Source organism: Sceloporus undulatus, chromosome 2 (assembly GCF_019175285.1).
Source record: "Sceloporus undulatus isolate JIND9_A2432 ecotype Alabama chromosome 2, SceUnd_v1.1, whole genome shotgun sequence".
NCBI classification, from domain to species: Eukaryota; Metazoa; Chordata; class Lepidosauria; order Squamata; family Phrynosomatidae; genus Sceloporus; species Sceloporus undulatus.
In genome coordinates this window covers 250,148,123-250,166,197 of record NC_056523.1, presented here as the reverse complement: position 1 = coordinate 250,166,197, position 18,075 = coordinate 250,148,123, and positions in this window count along the sequence as shown.

The following is an 18,075-nucleotide window of genomic DNA, read 5'->3' as shown; positions in this document are numbered from 1 at the left end:
GGTTCGGCCAGGTTGGTATTAGATGTCTTTGGTCCTGTCTGCATGCACGCCCACAGTAGAACGTCCATTGCCGAGCCTTCGATTCTCTGGAGAGTGCTTCGGTTCTTGGCTCTCAGTGCTGCTCATCTCAACTTTCTCCAGTGTCAATTAGCGGACAGCAGAAGAAGGAAGAAACCTCTTGTTTTATTGTCTCTCATCAGAAAGGGTCGGTAGTCCCGTTTCTGTTTCTGGCGTTTAGTCCCTCTGTGAGCATCTGGTGCAGGGTTCTCAGAACTGGATCCAGTGTTCCATTTGAAATTTCTTTTTCTTGTGATGCTGTTGGTTTGGACTCAGGAATTTTGTGTTTTACATGCCGGATCTGCCTCTGAGGTTTACCAAAAGTCCTCTAAATTTTAAGGTCATATGTTGATCTGTGCCTTCAAAATAATTTCCGACTTCCATCAACTCTAAGGCAAAACCTATCATGGTTTTTCCGGGGCTGAGATGGTTTTGCCTCAGCCAAGATCACCCAGTGGTTTCCATGGCCAAGCAGGGAAACTTTGTCATTTTAGAGGCCCAATGTAATGAGCAATATGTTTAGAGCATTTAAACCTATGATTTCATTAACCAGTACATTTTTATTATTATTTCATATACCGTTCATGTCTGAATTTGGTGGTGATGATTGTTATTATAACCCTACTTGTTTCATTTGTTTTTCTTTTACTATTTTGGACCGTTTTCGAGTATATATTAATATTCTGTTGATCTGCTGATGTTAGAAGGTATGTTATTTCCTGATTATATTTCTGTCTTCTCCAGACTTAGAAACTTGGAAATATCGGCTGCCATTGTGTTACTGCCAACTGCCTGAGATTGTTGCTTTGAAGTGTCCAAATCTAACGGTTCTGAATATTGGTAGTAGTTCCCCAGCCAACTGAGGAATGTTTGGCAAAAAACTAGTAAAAAACTCTATGGAAAGCTAATAGTCTCAACTGACAGGACTCAATATGGTAAGGGAGCTTTCCTGTTTACCAATTTACCCTCCTGTTCCATATTAAAAGCTATTTTGCAAACCATGTACCAAAAACCTATTTTTCTACTAATATTTTATTCTTTCCTAATGCACACAGTGTGATGAGTTACATATTAGTCTACTTGCGTGGTCTCAATGGGGAAGAAGGTTAATTCTTTTGACCAAGATCAAAATCAGTCAGAGGAATTTTTGGTGTGTTTTGCTGTGCCAAACGAAAAGGATGTGACCAATATGCCAATCTATTTATCCTCAAAGGCTGGAATTAAGAAGGAAGTAGTGTACACTGCTCAGAGGAGGGTTATTTCCCCTTACGAAATGGGAAATAACCTATACAAATCCAGGGATACAATAAACAATGGTATTCATGATGAAAGAGGTTGTATTTATTTTGTTTTCTTTTTAACCCACCTTTTCTCCTGATGAGGGAATCACGGTGGTTAACAAATATTTAAAAAAATACAGGACTTAAAAATTGGTGTTGTTGTGTGTTTTTAGCCAGATTTGACCCCAAGGCTTTGGTTTCTCCAACTAAATCAAATTTAATTTCAGCCAAAACTTTTGATTTTATAATAAAAAGAACACATTGCGGGTTAGAGGGATCGCCTCAGCGTCGTTCTCCCGCCGCGCCATTCGATGCGGGGGAAGCCCCAAAAGCGCCAGACCAGAGGTTTCCTGGCGCAGTGAAAAATGAGCCACTTGGCAACACAATGGCGCTCATTTTCAAACGTGGAAGTGGACGCAAGGGGCGAAGGCACGCCCTCGCGGCATCACTTCCGCACGCCACGTCTGGACGCTATGCATCCACCGACATCAAAATGGCGGCACACCTGTGGATGGGCGCCGCCATTTATGACACGCTCCGCCCACCAAATCTGTTGGGGCTGGGGCAGTTAGGAAGGGGCGACTTTCCTAACTTAAACAACACCCCTTTCCAACCTACATGCACGGAGCCGCGTCGAAGTGGGTTCGTAAACCCACCATTGTCAAATCTGATAACTACCTTGTTTAATACATTACAGGAAGGATTCTGTAATTGATTTACCAAAGTATAAAGTGAATTGTTGATGGCAGATGTCTGGTGAGATGGGAGTTCTCTCTCACGCCTGGTCCTTAGAGGAATTCTGTGATACCTACAGTACACCCCCAAATTGTTACATCTGCTTTGCCTGTGTATTGTAAAAACTCTGCACATTACTGAATGTTGATCTGCTCCTTCTGCCTAATTGAATGCAGCACTCCTCCAGGTTAGACAACCACTTTAACTGCAGTTTAAATTACTTGGATTTGTGTTTTTTCTTCTGGTACCGAATCCTTGGACAGAGAAAAACTAAATCTCTCACAAAACTATGAATCACAGAATTCAGGGTATTGAGCCTGGCAGTAACGCAGTGTCAACATGGATTTATTTTGCAGTACGAGATTACAGCCTCTGCCGTGTGAAAATTGGAATTCATGGGAAATTTTTCTGGTAAAATTTACATTCCATTTTATTATGCAGAAAGCCAAGAAAGAGAAAGCAGCTTTTTATTGTGTGGCCAGAAGGAAGGGAAACATATAGCCATACGAGCTTTGGAAAAACTTTAAGTACTCATTTATAGCTTTGGAAGCCTTTTTATGTTATCCTTCAGTTTTTTTGCCCTGCGATCCCATCATTTATGTTGTTTTAATAATTTTTACTTTTCACAGCTTTGATCACTGCGGAAAAGCGGTTTATAGAAATAATAATAATAATCATAATATATCCTACTACTCATAATTATTATTATTATATTATCATCGATTCCCCATTGCTATGCTGAGTTCCGGTGCTGGGCGTGCCAACCCAGTTCCATTTGTTTGTTTGTTTGTTTAAAATATCTTTTTATTAACGTTTCACACATATAAAACTGACTCCAAATTTTTAATAGATAACAAAATGTAAGAACTTGACCAAAACATTAACTCTCCCCTTAACAGCAACAAAGTAAAACAAAAATACATGAATAAAACATACCATTCCCCATAATGATTCACCTCTCCTAGCCAACATCCTTTGTTCCTAAATGTTCAGTTATCTTAGGTCTCTTGTATTCTTTTCCCATTGTGGTATCCTAGTATAACTTAATTTTGTCCTTCCCCTCTATTAAATAGAATATCAGTAAATATGTTACGATAGAGCTGTCTATCCTACTAAACGTTATTGAACATATATCACTTTTTACTCCAGTTATCCTTTTCTATCTTGTCCCTCTTTCGTTATGTAGTCCGTTTGACTCACTTTATTACTTTCTCCAGACCATGAAAGAATTCCTCTTCCGGACCACATACACACCGTTTCTTACCTTGAAATTATTTCCCTTTGTTCTTTTCCTCCTTCTTACCGTCCCTTATTCCTGCGGCGCTTTCTCCCCCTTTCTCCCCTTTGTTTCTTTACGTCCTTTGTTCCATCTTCTTCCGCTTTCCGCGTGTTCTCCCAACCCCCTGGATACATCGCGATCCGGTTTCTTCCCTGACGCCCATAACATATACGGACCCAATTTACCTCCACTAGAACACATCCCGTCGCACTCGTTGTTCTAGATGCGGCACAGCCTTCCAACACTGTGTTCTGGGCACACACCTCTATCGCTCTCCCGAGCTCACCGCCGGCCCCACCTTCCTACACTGGTAACACCACTGTACCCCGCCCACAGGCCCATGTATTGTGTGAACTCTTTCTTTTTTTCTTTTTTTTTTTTCTTTTTTTTTTTCTCTCTTTTTTTTTTTTTTTTTTTTTTTTTTTTCTTTTTTTTTTTTGTTGACTGCGCAAAGATCCCACGGACCTCCCGCTCCAGACGGAACACCCGCCCGGCATGCCCCTTCTCCCTATGCTTTCTCTCATATTATCGCGGCCCCTCCTCCCGCCGCCTTATCGCGCTCCCCCGATTCAAGGAATAAAGACTCAGAACCAGCCATACCAAGCTACCGCCTTGCCGAGATTTAACCCTCCTCCTTAACAACTCCCAGTGGAAAGTATTCCACCTTAGATAATCTCCTGAAAGCTTATGACCTCCGGTGTCAGGATTTTGACCAATGCGGAGCACACACTACTCTTTAATTTGACCACTCTGTCCCCAGCTCTGAGAAACAGAGCCTCTGGAAAAATCTGGTTCTAAGAATACCGCAGACGTCAAATACTCGGGATTACTCTGACCAAATCAAAATTCAATTTGTTTCAAAATCACTTCTGAGCACTTATGGACAGGAACTTCAGAACGATTTAACTAATGGGGAAACAAGCTCAAATTATTCATTTTTAGGCAGATTAGCATTGGTAAAGATGAGCTTGTTACCAGTACCATAAAAATCCCCTTTTTATTCCAACAATCCCTATCATCCACAGTGACAAAAACCTTTCAGGCCATGGCAAAGGACCATTCAAACTGTGTTAAGTTAAAAATACATGAGATAATGCGAATTAGATAAACTATCATCAGATTGAAAGAAAACATCGGAAGAAGATTTACAAAGTACATCAGTAAATTTGGAGACCTTCTCCAAACAGTTTTAATTACACATAATTATATGAAGAACACAAGAGACAGTTGAACCCGTGTTGAACAAGGACTCTGAGGGACAAGGGTTCAATTCCTGTTTTGCATGAAAACCCACTGGGCACATTTCATTACTCTTATTAGGCTCAGAACCCAAAGCGAAAGGCAAAACCCCTTCTCAAACAACCCCTTCCAAGAAAACCCTGTGCTAGGCTTGCCTTAGTGTTGCCATAAGTCCGAAGACGACTCGAGGGGAACAACGAACAAACCATATGAAGACGTTGTTTTTAACTAGGTGGAGAGGGGAGAAAGTAGACTGGTCTGGCACCTGTTTCTGTAGCTTGCAATTACCGATTGAATGTTGGATTAGGCGGATCGTTGGTCGGATTTCCGATAAAGAGGCTATCATGGAAACATTTGATTAGTACAAAAATATTCTCCCCCCCCCCAAAAAAAAAACAAAACCTCGGACATCTTGATGTCAGGGAAGTTCTTCCTTGTAGGTCTTTAACCATATGCTGTGACAAAAAAGACCAAACCCACCGTCATTCTGGGTTTTTTTCCATTCAGAAACATCTCAACTTTTACTGTTATGCAGAACTTTTTGATAAATGGCTCCGAATTCAAAGGCATGAGAAAAATGATTTTTTTTGTGGAGCAGCTTCATTTTCTTTCCCATTTATTTCTATAATCTTGCTTCATCATTAGGTAATGCCTCAAACCCGAGATTCCTCTTTCACTCCGTTCTTGGTTTCTTCATTTAACTGTGTCTTAATTTATCTGGCTGGGGAACCCCACCAACTGTTACTGGTTTGCAACCATGGATGCAACCCGTTATATCGTGGTGATGTCTGATGCGGATCGCAGTTCAAAAAAGCAGTGGGGGACACCAACGTCCCCATCTGCATTACAATCATGGCCTCCTATTTTGTTCTTCATATTTTTCTCTCTTTTTAGGTAATGCCGATCTGGAATTTTCCTTTCATTTATTTAAAGTTGCCTTATGTCACACTGCCAGAGGAGCTTTCAAAGTGAACTTCAAGAACAAAAAAACCACAAACAAAAGCTCTGCTTAGCATAGACCAAATACAATATGAATATGCAGAAAAAAAACATATTTTAACAGAAATTAAATAATGTTATCAATATACTCATAGCACCACCAATGTTCTTCTCCCCAGCCTAGAATGACAGCCCAGTTCTGCTTCTGAATCGAAATTAAACGCCTTGAATATTGTGGAAAATTAATATATAAATATTAGGTTTTGATTTGTGTTATAGCTATTTTTCTTTTCGATTGGTAAGATGGAAACAGAATTTCTTTGGATGTTTTGAATAGTGTGCAGTGTTTTTTGACGTGCAATATCCAAATCAGTTTTTTTTTTCTGCTGGCTTCAGGTGAAGGATTGTATGGTTTGTTTATTCTGAAGAAATGTTCCCTTTTGCGTTGGACGTTCCTTCTCAGTCTTGTTCTAAGTAACTTGACATCAGTCTGATGGAAATTAGCCATCATTTACCTTAAGTCAGGTATGCTGAGCAGTGGGGACCTCCCCTGGTGTTCACTGGTGCAGAGGGGGTCTTTTTGGCCTGGGGCAGAGTTTTGCATCCTAGGTGGGGGCTCCCAGTTCCAGTGTGTCGTGCGGTCTTCGTAATTGTCACAGCATTGTTCCCTTGGTGTTTATGGGGGGGCTGGCCTTGGTCTTCCTTGTTGCTTCAGCATTCTTCCCATGAGGAGAACAAGGCCATGGAAGCAACTCATGAAGATAACAAGGGCACCAGCAATGAGTTTACAGGGTGGAAACACCGCGTGTCACCCCTCTCTCTGAAGTTGCATCCAGTGCAGGCCGCACCCCTGAACCCCTTAGTGATGCTACTATGCCTGAGGATGTTTCTGGAAGCATTACTGCTCTTTTATAATAATTTACAGTGGTTACATTAGTGACTTTATTTGGGCTGGAGCATGATTAATGATTCTTTATGAAAAACGGGTAGTTTCGAGCGTCACGGCATCTTAAACCACTTTTAAAGAAACCTTTTTCGGGATCTAATTTTAGAGAAGGATGCAAAGATATCTTGAGTTTTACTGATATAGCAAGGTGTGTCGTTTTTTTTAAAAAAATCTGTGCTTTGTTCCTTTGAGTCCTAAGTTGAGCAGACGATTGGATCTAAACCAAACAACAGCCCGGAGCCAGTCATTCAGTTGAGAGCTGCAGCTATGTCGTCCACATGGTCTGGGCTACAATTCCCACATTATTTCAGAGCTTGGAAAAACTGCTTTTTGGCGGGGTACAATCTCTGCAACATGATCACTGCCTATGCTGACTGTGGGGCTCGAGTTTAGTTAAGACCAAAGCAAAACCTTTTCTCTCTGCTTTGCCTTTGTTTCTACACCGGTTTCATATCCGTCATGAAACATGCCCTTATTATTCCTGTTGCGAGAGGACATGGCTTTTCCTGGCTGTTGACCAGTGAAATCCTCCAGTTGCCTTCTGTACTAAAAGGTGCTCACCATATTCTTTCCAACAATTTCCCATTTATCAAGTAGTTCTGTGATTGCTACACCGGTATTTGCTTTGTTTGGATTGCTTCATGTCCTTGATTTCATGCGTGTGAAAAGGTGATCGACATGGAGTTTCAAGCTTGCCAGCCAGCTGCCATAGGCTTTCTTACCTTGATTGAGTTCCCCCTCAAAAAGCAAGGGAGCGGTAACCACTTTTGGGCAATGGTTTTTGCACTCTGTGCTTCTAAAAAAACATGTAATTAGAAGTGATGAATCTGTCTTTCATTGTGTAGGTTGAATCATACATTGTTATTGCAAACCCATGCCACATCTCTGCCATTTTGTGGATTGATTTCACAGTAGTGTGCAGAAATTATGATCCAGATGATTTCATTAAATAGATACAGAACAAAATTAGGGTGTGCGTTTCTCTGTATCAGAAAAATAGAATATGCGCTGCTTGCAAAGATCATCCTGCTTCCCGTAATATACTTCAAAACTGCTCTGTGGGAGTGAAAAAGTTCTGCCATTTTCCTTGCTAGAGAACAATAAGGTTTCGCCTCACGAAAGTCCGTAGCCACTCATAATGGTCCCAAGAAGAACTGCTGAACTGTGAAGGTTATTGGTTAATGGGAACTTGAAAAGAGGCCTCTGGGTGGAACGGAGGTCGTGGTTCCTGGAATGAGAAAGAGAGCTGAGAGATGTCTGGCACATCCCACTTTTCCAGAGTTACAGGGTTTGACCCTAACTGGGGGGCTTTAGTTTCTTTGCACAGAGAGGTTCAATTTGTTGACATATGGCTGGAGGTTTCTGACAAAATCCTACATACATATAAGTGGGAAAAGGCATCTTCTATCCTCAACATTAGATCTTGAAGGATATTGAAGCCCGCACCCCTTAATGTTTATTCCAAGATTTTTAGAGCACAGATTGTGTCTTCAATGTCTCTTATGATGTCTCTAGTAGTCTGATGGATACATCGAAGGTTCTAAAGTCCACCTTTTGTTCTTTTTTTTTAGATTTTTATTGCGTTTATCTTTGTTATTGGTGGACTTATATTTCTACACCACACATACACACAACACACACACACACCCCGAGGAATTATCTACCATTACATATTTTTAAGTGACTGACGATGGACAAGATACAGTTTTGCTCCATTGGAATATTTAAGCAAAGAGATTTATCAGATCCTGTGGCGCACCTCTCCATACTAGTCACGGCATTAACATTCCTTTGTGAAGTCCCCTACCATTGTGCTGTAGGGCAACTCCTAACATGTCCTAAAACAGAAATGTGATAGGACACCTCTAATGATCCTATGGTCTTACGCCGTAAACCATATCTGCTTGCTAAGTGCAGTGATCAATTTGGGAGGTTACCATAACCTACCCCAACAGCTAATGTTTCTCCACACCCTCTTCTGCCCAAGGAAGCATCCCACCATGTAGGCAGCTGCGATGAACTCATGAAAGAAACTATAAAAACATATTCCCCCCTTTCTGTCATTTCTGTTGCTAATTGTAATAGTAGTACAGTGGCCCCATTCTTATACCTGGATTTTTTATCACAATGATTCAAGCATACCCGCGGGTTGCATGTGTTTTAAAAAGGTAAAATTTCACTATCAAACCTTGATTTTCCCTTTTTATAAGGGAAACCATTTTGCTATGTATTATATTTACTGGAACTTGACATACATGGGATTTGTATACCACAGGGTATCTTGAACAAACCACCAGGCGTCTAACAAGGGTCTCCTGCTCAGGCCTAACAAGTCCACATTATCATTTCATTTCTGCCAGCGTGTTCTCGTTATTCGATCAATGAGACAGATAATCTGGCAGATTTGCTCAGTGATATAACCATTGGATTCAACATTCAGGCAAACAGATTCTACATAAAAACCTTAGGAAGAATTTTTCGACTGTAAGAGAGTGAATGGAAAAGACTGCTCATTGGAGAGTGATGGGATTTTCTTCTTTAGAGATCTTAAAAAAGGTCTTGTGCCCATCTTTTGTACATCCTTTAGTTGTGTACAGTGGGCCCTGGTATCCCTGGGGTTGTTCCAGGCTCCCTGTGGATACCAAAATCTTCTGGATGCTCAATCCCATTGTATACAATGGTGTCGTAAAAAGTGCCCCTTATACTTAAAATGGTAAAATAAGGTTTGCTTTTTGATCAAAATTATATATATATATTTTCAAGCCATGGATGGTGTGAAACCAGGATGCAGAATCTGTGCATATGAGGCCTTGTGATCCCTTCAACTCTATGATTTATCACCTCTGCTTGAAAATAAAGAAGATGCAGAGCTACTCTTCCTTGAATGTCCCCTCCACCTCACTTCCAGGTTGGTCCTGGAAAAGTCAGTCAAACTACCAGACACATGGTACATTATGGCTACACAAAGTACTGGTTCTACACCGGATTAAAATGCTGGATAACCTAACAAAAATATAGTATTCTGTGAGTGTATTATAAATGCCATTTTTCCGATTGCCGGTGACTATTGATTCCACATGCTAGGTGATTACAAAGGCAACACTTCTCGTTGATTTTTTTTGGGGGGGGGGGTGGTGCAGGGAAACATCTCGGGGCCCCTGCTTTCCTTTCAAATTGCATGCCCTGTTGTATTTGCACACAGACATTACTGAGGTTGGTTGTCATGCATTAATAAACATTTTTTACTTCGTGAGGTAATCTACATGTTTAAAACGAAGAAAGTAGGGTTGTTGAAGTTGTTTTCCTGCTGGAGCCGTTGTGTGGTCGTGTCTACAAAGCTCTACAACGCTCTTGTTTTCAGTTCGTACATGTCAGATACAAAGCTCCTTTTCATCTCATTGCTGGATCTTTTCAGAAGTGGCGGGTTTTCTAATTAAAGCTGCCGAGTGCATAGGAGACAAAAGAGCTTTTTCTCAGTACATTTCCTGTTCCTTCCTCTGCGTTGTCGAGCATTACGATTAGTTTCTAGGTAGCAATGGAAACGGCTCCCTACTTGTGCGGTTTTATATTCTTAAATACAGATGCTCTTGGACTATTGAGCTACATCATTGGTTGGTCCATTTCCTCCTGATTCCCATTATTTTCATCTGCTTCTCATCGGTCTTTATTCTTTTGAGCCCAATGGATTTCAAGTACTATGTACCAGAGCAGTCCTCGTCATTATTTATATATGCAGACCATTTTATATAAATCACTATAATAATTTGATTGGCTTTTCTTGATTTGCATTGCCCTCCACATTTACGTCATTATTTGTAGTAACATACTGGGAAGCTTGCAGTACATTGTGATTTACACGCCAAACAGACTCCTAGACTCTGCTTATTCGAACGTTGCATTCTCAATTGCAAATCTACCTGGCCTGGCAATGTAAACTTTATTAAAGCGCTGTGGCCCTCACTGTAGATGTCCTGAATGATCAAGGGGCAAGAAGGTGCAAGACAGAGCATTTTGGACCTTGCGGCTCAAGCAGAAATAGCCACATCCGTAGGGTAGGCAATTTAAAATGGTTGGCCAATCAACGGTCCTTCAAATGCCATCTATCTAAAATACAGATCCCCTAAATCTCAGAGAGGATTTACCCGAGCAAGATTCGATCCAATTGCTACATGGTATTAAGACCTGGAAGATTCCCGGGTATTCCCTTATAACGAACGACTTTTCTTTTGCTGGGGATCATGACTTGAGGATCTAGCACACATTTTGTTTAGTTGTCCTTGTACAAGAGAAGAAAAAGGGATCAATATCTTCCTCCCATATTCACCGAAACAATATACTGGGAGAACCACATCAGCACCATCTTACTTTATGAGTGCGACAAGATTCAAAAATTCTTGCTACAGCTCGGTCCTTCTAACGCATCGCTGTTGAGATTGATATGTGGGAATGATGGGTTAATGTAAGGGGGATGAAACAGGATTTGATGTATTTCGACGGATATTTTATGTTACTTTGCCTCCCATTTCCACATTCCAATTTAATTTGTTTATTTCACTATGTTAAACTATCTACATACTATTGTTTAATTGTTAAACTATTTTATTTTATCTGTTTACTAGTATATCCTTTAGAAATATTGTATCTCTTTTAGATCTACATAAGCTGTAGACAAGTAGTGAATGGTCTGGTTCTGGTGCACGCTTAGGTTATGACATTGTATTTATATTGTACTGGAGGGCTTTATTGACTAGTGCAACTTGTATTTACCTTTTTCTATCTAGCTGTGTGATATGCTTTTTATTACTGTTAGTCTAGTATTTTGAATGCCTGGGTACTACTAAATTGTAATTAATAATTGTGATTTACAAGTTTGTAGCTCTGCAGTCTGGTGGTATGATAAAACACAAGTCCCTAACATATCAAATTTAAATTTCTGCTTCAACACACAAAGTCTAGGCCTATGCGTGAGCCAAAGGGCACTCAATTTTTCCTGTTACTATTTTACTGATACTATTGAATCCTTAGGTAAGTATTTTCTATGGTTAGCTCGGGATAGGCTGCTTTTAGTAAACAGAATCACTCAAGGGGGTTGGTTTGTTTTGGAAACCAAGTCAAAAAATCGCATTTTTTATACTGCCTTTTGGGGTATTTTCCACATACAAACATACCTACACTTGCTTTTAATTTTTTGTAGTTTCCAGTTGCTTTTAAATTTCTTGCTTCTTGCGTTATGCTTTTTTATCTGTTTAAATTATTCGCTTTTAATCTGGACCTGTTTAACTGGTTTCTAATGTATGCTGCCTGAGGGGCCTATGCAGGTGATGATGAGTGATGATGATGATGATGATGATGATTTGTGAAGCTCAGCATGGTTATAATGTTGAGTGCTGGACTGTGACTCAGGAACTAGGGTTTATTTCCTCACTTGGCATGGCAACCTGAGGGTGAGTCAACACTCTCATCTCAAGCCCCAGGAGAAAAAGCCTTGTGACCTAGGATTGCCCTGTTGGGCATGCCTTGAAGGTACACAACAACAATTTATTTTATATACCAAACGTCCCCCGTTTGGGGCAGAACGACCAGAATTATGTTTATTAACATTAGTTATTTACTTCACCTACCCTTTCCCCCAATTATAGGATGCAATGCAGCAAACAGCAGATTTAAAACAATACAATTTTAAAAGCAGTGCAAAAGCATTACAAGGTCGAAAGAGAATTAAAATTTCAAACAATTTAAAAACACTCTAACAGTTAAAAAAGTTATGTATTAAAATGTAGAGTGTCCACGCAGCCTTAACAACAGATTTAAAACACACCCACGTAGTTACAAGTTCACACACTACAATCATTAAAAAGTGATTAAAAGTATTAAGACAGGACAATGCATAACCCATTTTTAAAACAGATGATAACAACATAACAAATAGAGGATAACAAACTAGGCTTAGATCCATCTGTTTTGCAATGCCACACAAACTTGTCCTAACTCTGATTCGGGGAACTGTAAGGGACTCCCAGACACTGCAAGTAAGGGGAACGTTTACATTAAACTAGGAAAACTGCAGTTTTCATAGGAAGTCACTGTGTTGTTGAGTCAGGAGAGCATAGGGATTTTCTTATGTATGACAGGCTTCTGCCTTCCCAAACAGTTGCTGCTGCCCTAGCATCTGCCACATGAGCCACTGCCACATCCTTGTGGATTGTCGGATTGAACCTGTTCTTTATTAAAATTTAGTCTAGTTGGTGTGGTGTTTTTTTTTTTTTGTTTTGTACTTGTAAGTGCCCTGCACTGCTGGAGCTATATAAATAGATGATTGGTGTCATCTCACAATCTTTATCTTTATTCAGGAGTGCGTATTTGTGACTTTAAAACACATTCTATCCAGAACTGAACAACATCTTCAGATGGTACCTGTTCTGTGCACTGCATACAAAGTCCGTTCTTTGACTTTCCTTGCAGTGCAATTGACAACTTTAAACTCTTAACGTAAGAACTCAAGCATAGGAAAAGCACTTGTAAGTCTTTCCTACTCTCATCCTCGATGTTTAATAAGGCATTTATTTCTAATCACAATTCTAGGCACACTGGAGCCAGTGATATGCTGCCAGATTTCCTTTGTCCACTCATGCATACAATTGTGCATACCAAGCCTGAAAAATGGTATTGAAAAACACTTTGATATGGAGTTTATTCTCCATTGTTTTAATACTACATCCCTAGGTATTTGTTACAAGGGTATTATGATCTTCTTTCCTAAAGCACCACGCAATACATAGAAAATCTACCTATTGTCCCTATCATTACTCTGCAGTAGCATGAAAGGACCTTCATGAAGCTGAAAAGCTGGTTCCCTGTAATGTGTGTCAAAGTAAATAACTCTGCTTTATCATGTGGTTAGCTCATTGTTTTGGTCATGCATAGTGAAGATCAGGTGCTGAAATGCAACAGAATATCGCTGAAAGGAACACATCAAAATAACAAGTAGAGAGTGTACATGTTACTAGTCAGATTTTTCATTCATTTACCTTCTAATAGTTCCTTTTACTATGAAGCCCGCACCAAAGAATAAATTTTACTCCCTTCCCAAAGACACTTGTTTAGCAGTTTTCAATTTCAATACCTGCCGTCCAAAATAAATCACAATGATTAAGAGGTACGGATTCCGATGGACGTAAGCGCTGGAATGTAGTGGTATTTATGTATGGTAGAAACCTCTTGGATTCGACTGTAAGAGCAGGCTAAGGTGATGATTCCTGTGTGGATGCCTGGGACATCGCTGCTGGCAGTTCGTATCACTGGCACAAGCGATTCTGGCCGCCTAAATGGCTTATATTTTTAAACTCTGTTTCTATTCTTGTAATATTCATAGCACACTCGAACCAAGCAAACTAGAATGTTAAACTGGATGTCGTGTGTTAGATATCTGTATCAGAGCATTGTTGTTAACAACTCCAGATGCTCTTTTACTGAAAAATTAAAACCGATGACTTTTTGCTTTGTGTATGGTTAATGTAATGGATAAAACAGAGGGAAATTCTGGGGGGTTGGCCTTTGTTTTCTTCTCTTCAGACTTGTCAGGTCGGATCATGATGTGTATGAAGTAAGGACGTTCTCCATGGGGGGATACTTTGCCCAGGGGCCGCACGAAATCTAGGCTGCCATGCTATGATGTGCACTAGCTCAAGAAAACGGAGATTAGTGGGCAGGAAAGCACACGTGTCAAACGGACAGCCTAATGCCCCTATGTTCGTCTATTGCTATGAACCCGCTGCAATGATGGTAAACTGAGTACTCCACTAGACAGGGCTGTAACTGCAAGTATTAGTATTATATCCATTGGTTATTTATGTGCTATGAGTTGCGTCTCAGCACATCTGGAGGACCACAATTTCCAACTACCCTTGGGTATATGAAAGGACAGATTCGTGGTAAACTAAGTATGTTCTGGAGCCTGAAAATTCGCGAGGACAAAAGAGAGGCACGCTGATTGCTACAAGGGTTGCCTTGGGGTCCTAATTTACCTTTATCACCAATTAATATTATCACTTCATATCCACACATATCTTTCCCCTAATATGTGCCCTTGATTGATCCTCATAACGTGAACATTCATCAGAATGGTATCAGGATCTGTGTCTAGCAGAAAAGAACTTGAATAAGCCTTAATGTACCCTGGATTCATTCTTATGAAGTGTTTTACCGAGCCTCATCCTGTGGAAGAGCCTGAACTTAACTGGCATTGTACACGCGCTTTATAACTTAAAGGCTTAATAATAATAATAATATCAGATAAAATAATTAATTAATAATATCATTTTGTTTATTAATGCATTCAGAGTTTTGCTTTGGCAGTTTCTGCTTCCGTAACATTGGCATGTGGTGAAGTAATTTCTGCAAGGATCTCTCCTGGCGAATTGAAAAAACTAGCAGGAAACTGCCAAAAAGTGAGATGAATGGTAAAGTCCAAAATAGCTTAACACTGAAATAATATACAATGTTGAGTCTAAACGATTTTGACTTATTAGACACAACAGGAATAATACGACTTGGCTGAAAGCTTAGTCAGAAAAATATAGAATTGGCTTATCAGGTTCATGCTCAAAATTATAGTTTTGCATGGTGTGGAAAAGGGGAGGAACAAGGGTAAAAATTTGCTTCTTTTTCTACGTAAATAAAAACTCAGGTTTCTCAGTGAAAACTGGGGGCAGTAGGTCAGGAGCAAAATGAAAAGTACATCTTTGCTACAGATATGAGACTGTCTGGAATCTTGCGTTCACCAGCATGATAATGCCCTGATCCACCCCTCACATCAGAAAAAGAAGGAATGATACACCCATTTTCATTATTTGTCCGGTCTTGTGAAATATCTAAACTACTGTTATTTAGGCGATTTAAACACATTTCTGCAATTTCATAGGTGCTCATTCCTTTATTTCCCCGTGTTCAGACAATTCGTGCATGGCTATTAGTTTAAAAAAACTAAGCGTAGAAGATGAGTGACCTGTCAGTTCCAACTCAAGTATTAGACCTATGGAATCACTTGGAAAATAAGGGAAATGCAGCGCAGTCATTTGTGTAGCATTGATATAACACAAATCAAACAAACAAATAATAATAATATCAGGAGCAAGAGGAAATGTAAGAATAGCACAAGCAAGCACACAGACCGGTCACCCAAAAAAAAATCATGCGCATAGATTGTCACAAATCAACGCGGCTCCTTCTGCAGCCTGATTTACCCTACATCCTCCTCTGGCTTGCCCCGCAGGCCCCCATTTTCCCCTGGCAGTTTCTCCTCTCTCCCTTATGACCCTCTCCTCCCTATGAGCTGCCCGGCATCACTTCACCTATCCTCCTGCTTCCGTTTTCGCAATGTCCTCCCATGGCTCCCTTTCCCCGGCTCATTATCCATCACTCCTCCGTCACTTTCTCCGTCCACCTCCCTCTGACAGCCTTTGCAGGCCCCCGTCAGTTACCCTGATTCCCCTTTGCCATCCGTACATTGAGCCTCTGCTTCCCTTTCCTCATCCATGATCTTCCTTCTCCTCCCCTCCTCCTTCTCGATGAAAGGGGAGGGAATGCCCGCCCTCTGCCCTCCCAGCCCTAAAATCTCCTCCCTGTAACTTTCCCGATCATGTCGGGGGTTAAGTTCCTATTCCGCAGGGAATCGGGTTTCCCAAAAGAACCACTATTTGCCCCGATTTCTTTTAACCTATCAAGGGGATTTTGTGCGGAAGGTGTGCAAGCCTCGATTCGTTGTGGGGGATTGGGGTTTGGATATGAACTTCAAGTGCAAGGTTTTGTAATCCTGATCCAGGCTAAAATGTATGTGAATGGGCCCTCAGTCTCCTTTAACTGTTCTGCATTTAAAATATTCTTTAAATATACTGTACTGCTAGCTTGGCTTGGGGGTATTTTTTACTTTCATGCTTCGGCGTAACCACCACTAGCAAGAGACAAAAAGGGAAAAACTTCAAACCCTCGATTGTTTTCATTGTTGAAAAGTGCTGGCTTTCTAGTTTTGTCCCAATGAATTCTTTTTAACCATGGTAACAGCAGGTTTTTAGTACAATATAGCAAGCTGGGTACCAAGACTTAAGAATGACCATCAGATTACAGGTTTTATTGTGGATTTACGGTTTGATTCTTTGGAGCAATTGGATAAACAGCGCAAAGAAAAGTGCTTGGGGTCACTTTTTTTTGGCAATTATTGCAGATTCTGTTACCAGATTTGTAAGACGCCTTCTCAAGTAGTACATTGGCTGGTGCCTTGAGATATGACTTCCAAGGTAATTGGCACCTTTAAAACGCTTGTGATTATCCATACTCTCATACCGTTTCATGTGGCGCTGTTGCTTGGTTGGGCTGCTAATGTAGGTGTCTTCTTGTTAGTTCCATCGTCGTTCAGAGATCCTGGAGGACCATATGGACTGAAGATATGGGGAAAACATTTAATCGTAGAATGAGAATTGACACGTCTACGTCCGCATGATAGCTCTGTTGGCATGACTGACGGTCCTCTCTAACTAGCCTCTGGTAACTACGTGGGTCACTAGTTGCCTGCGTGAAAGGACCGATGAGCCGGAAGGAGTACCCCAGCTTCCTCCTCCTCGTCGCATCGCCCTGATCTACCGAGTACTGATCACACAGCCTACAACACCTATTGCACACCATGTGATGCGTCTCTAATTTACTCTAGGACCGGCTGGATGTTGGACAGTTTAAAAATTATTTTAATGTACTTTTGAATTGAACTGTTTGTTAAGGCTGATGAGTGCTTTGAGTTCAGTTCTTTGGAAGCCTAATGTTTTTATTGATCCCTGGTACTACCGCAAGCCTCGGGCGACCATTCTTGGCACCACAGTGATGACACAGGGCGGTGTTCATGAAGTGGCTCATGAACACCGGGTAAACATGTTGCAGAGAATGGGGAGGTCACCAGTGGCGATTTCAGAAGGTCTTTATAGGCTGCCTCTGTGTGGTGGAAAAGGAGCCGCGTGTTGTGCTCGTTTGCATTATTTTTCTACCACAAATTGGGACAAAATGGAGAAAAAATGTAGTATCAACTTTACCAAAATGTCGGAAGATTTATCTCAACATATAGGACATTTAAGGAACAATGGAGGCCATTCACCAATAAAGCCAAAACATAATCTAACTGTTTATCTATGGCGGATCTTGTTGCACCTTGAGCCTACCTGCATTAAGGAGCAGGGACTCATGCTGCCAACCTTCTTTCCGTAATAGTCCTCCTCCTCCTCTCCCCGGCATTCACAGACATCGCGCTTGGCTCCCCGCGACTCACTGTTGCGGGACGTGCGTAGGAGGCAGTGGTGGGGAGACCCCAGGTCGATCCCTTCTTTGGATAAAACCCTGGGTTGTCACACTCTCTCACTTCCGGCAAGTGCCGTGCCACATCCTTCTGCACCCCCTCTTCACGCACCTTGGCCCGTCCATCCTAGCATCAGCGGCTGCCAAAGTCAAAACCTCTCTGCACAACCCCTCCCAAGGAAAAACTCTGACGCACAATCATCACTATGCCGCCCGCAAGTCCCCAACGGCAAACTCTGAAAAAAAAAAACCAAGGAACACTCACT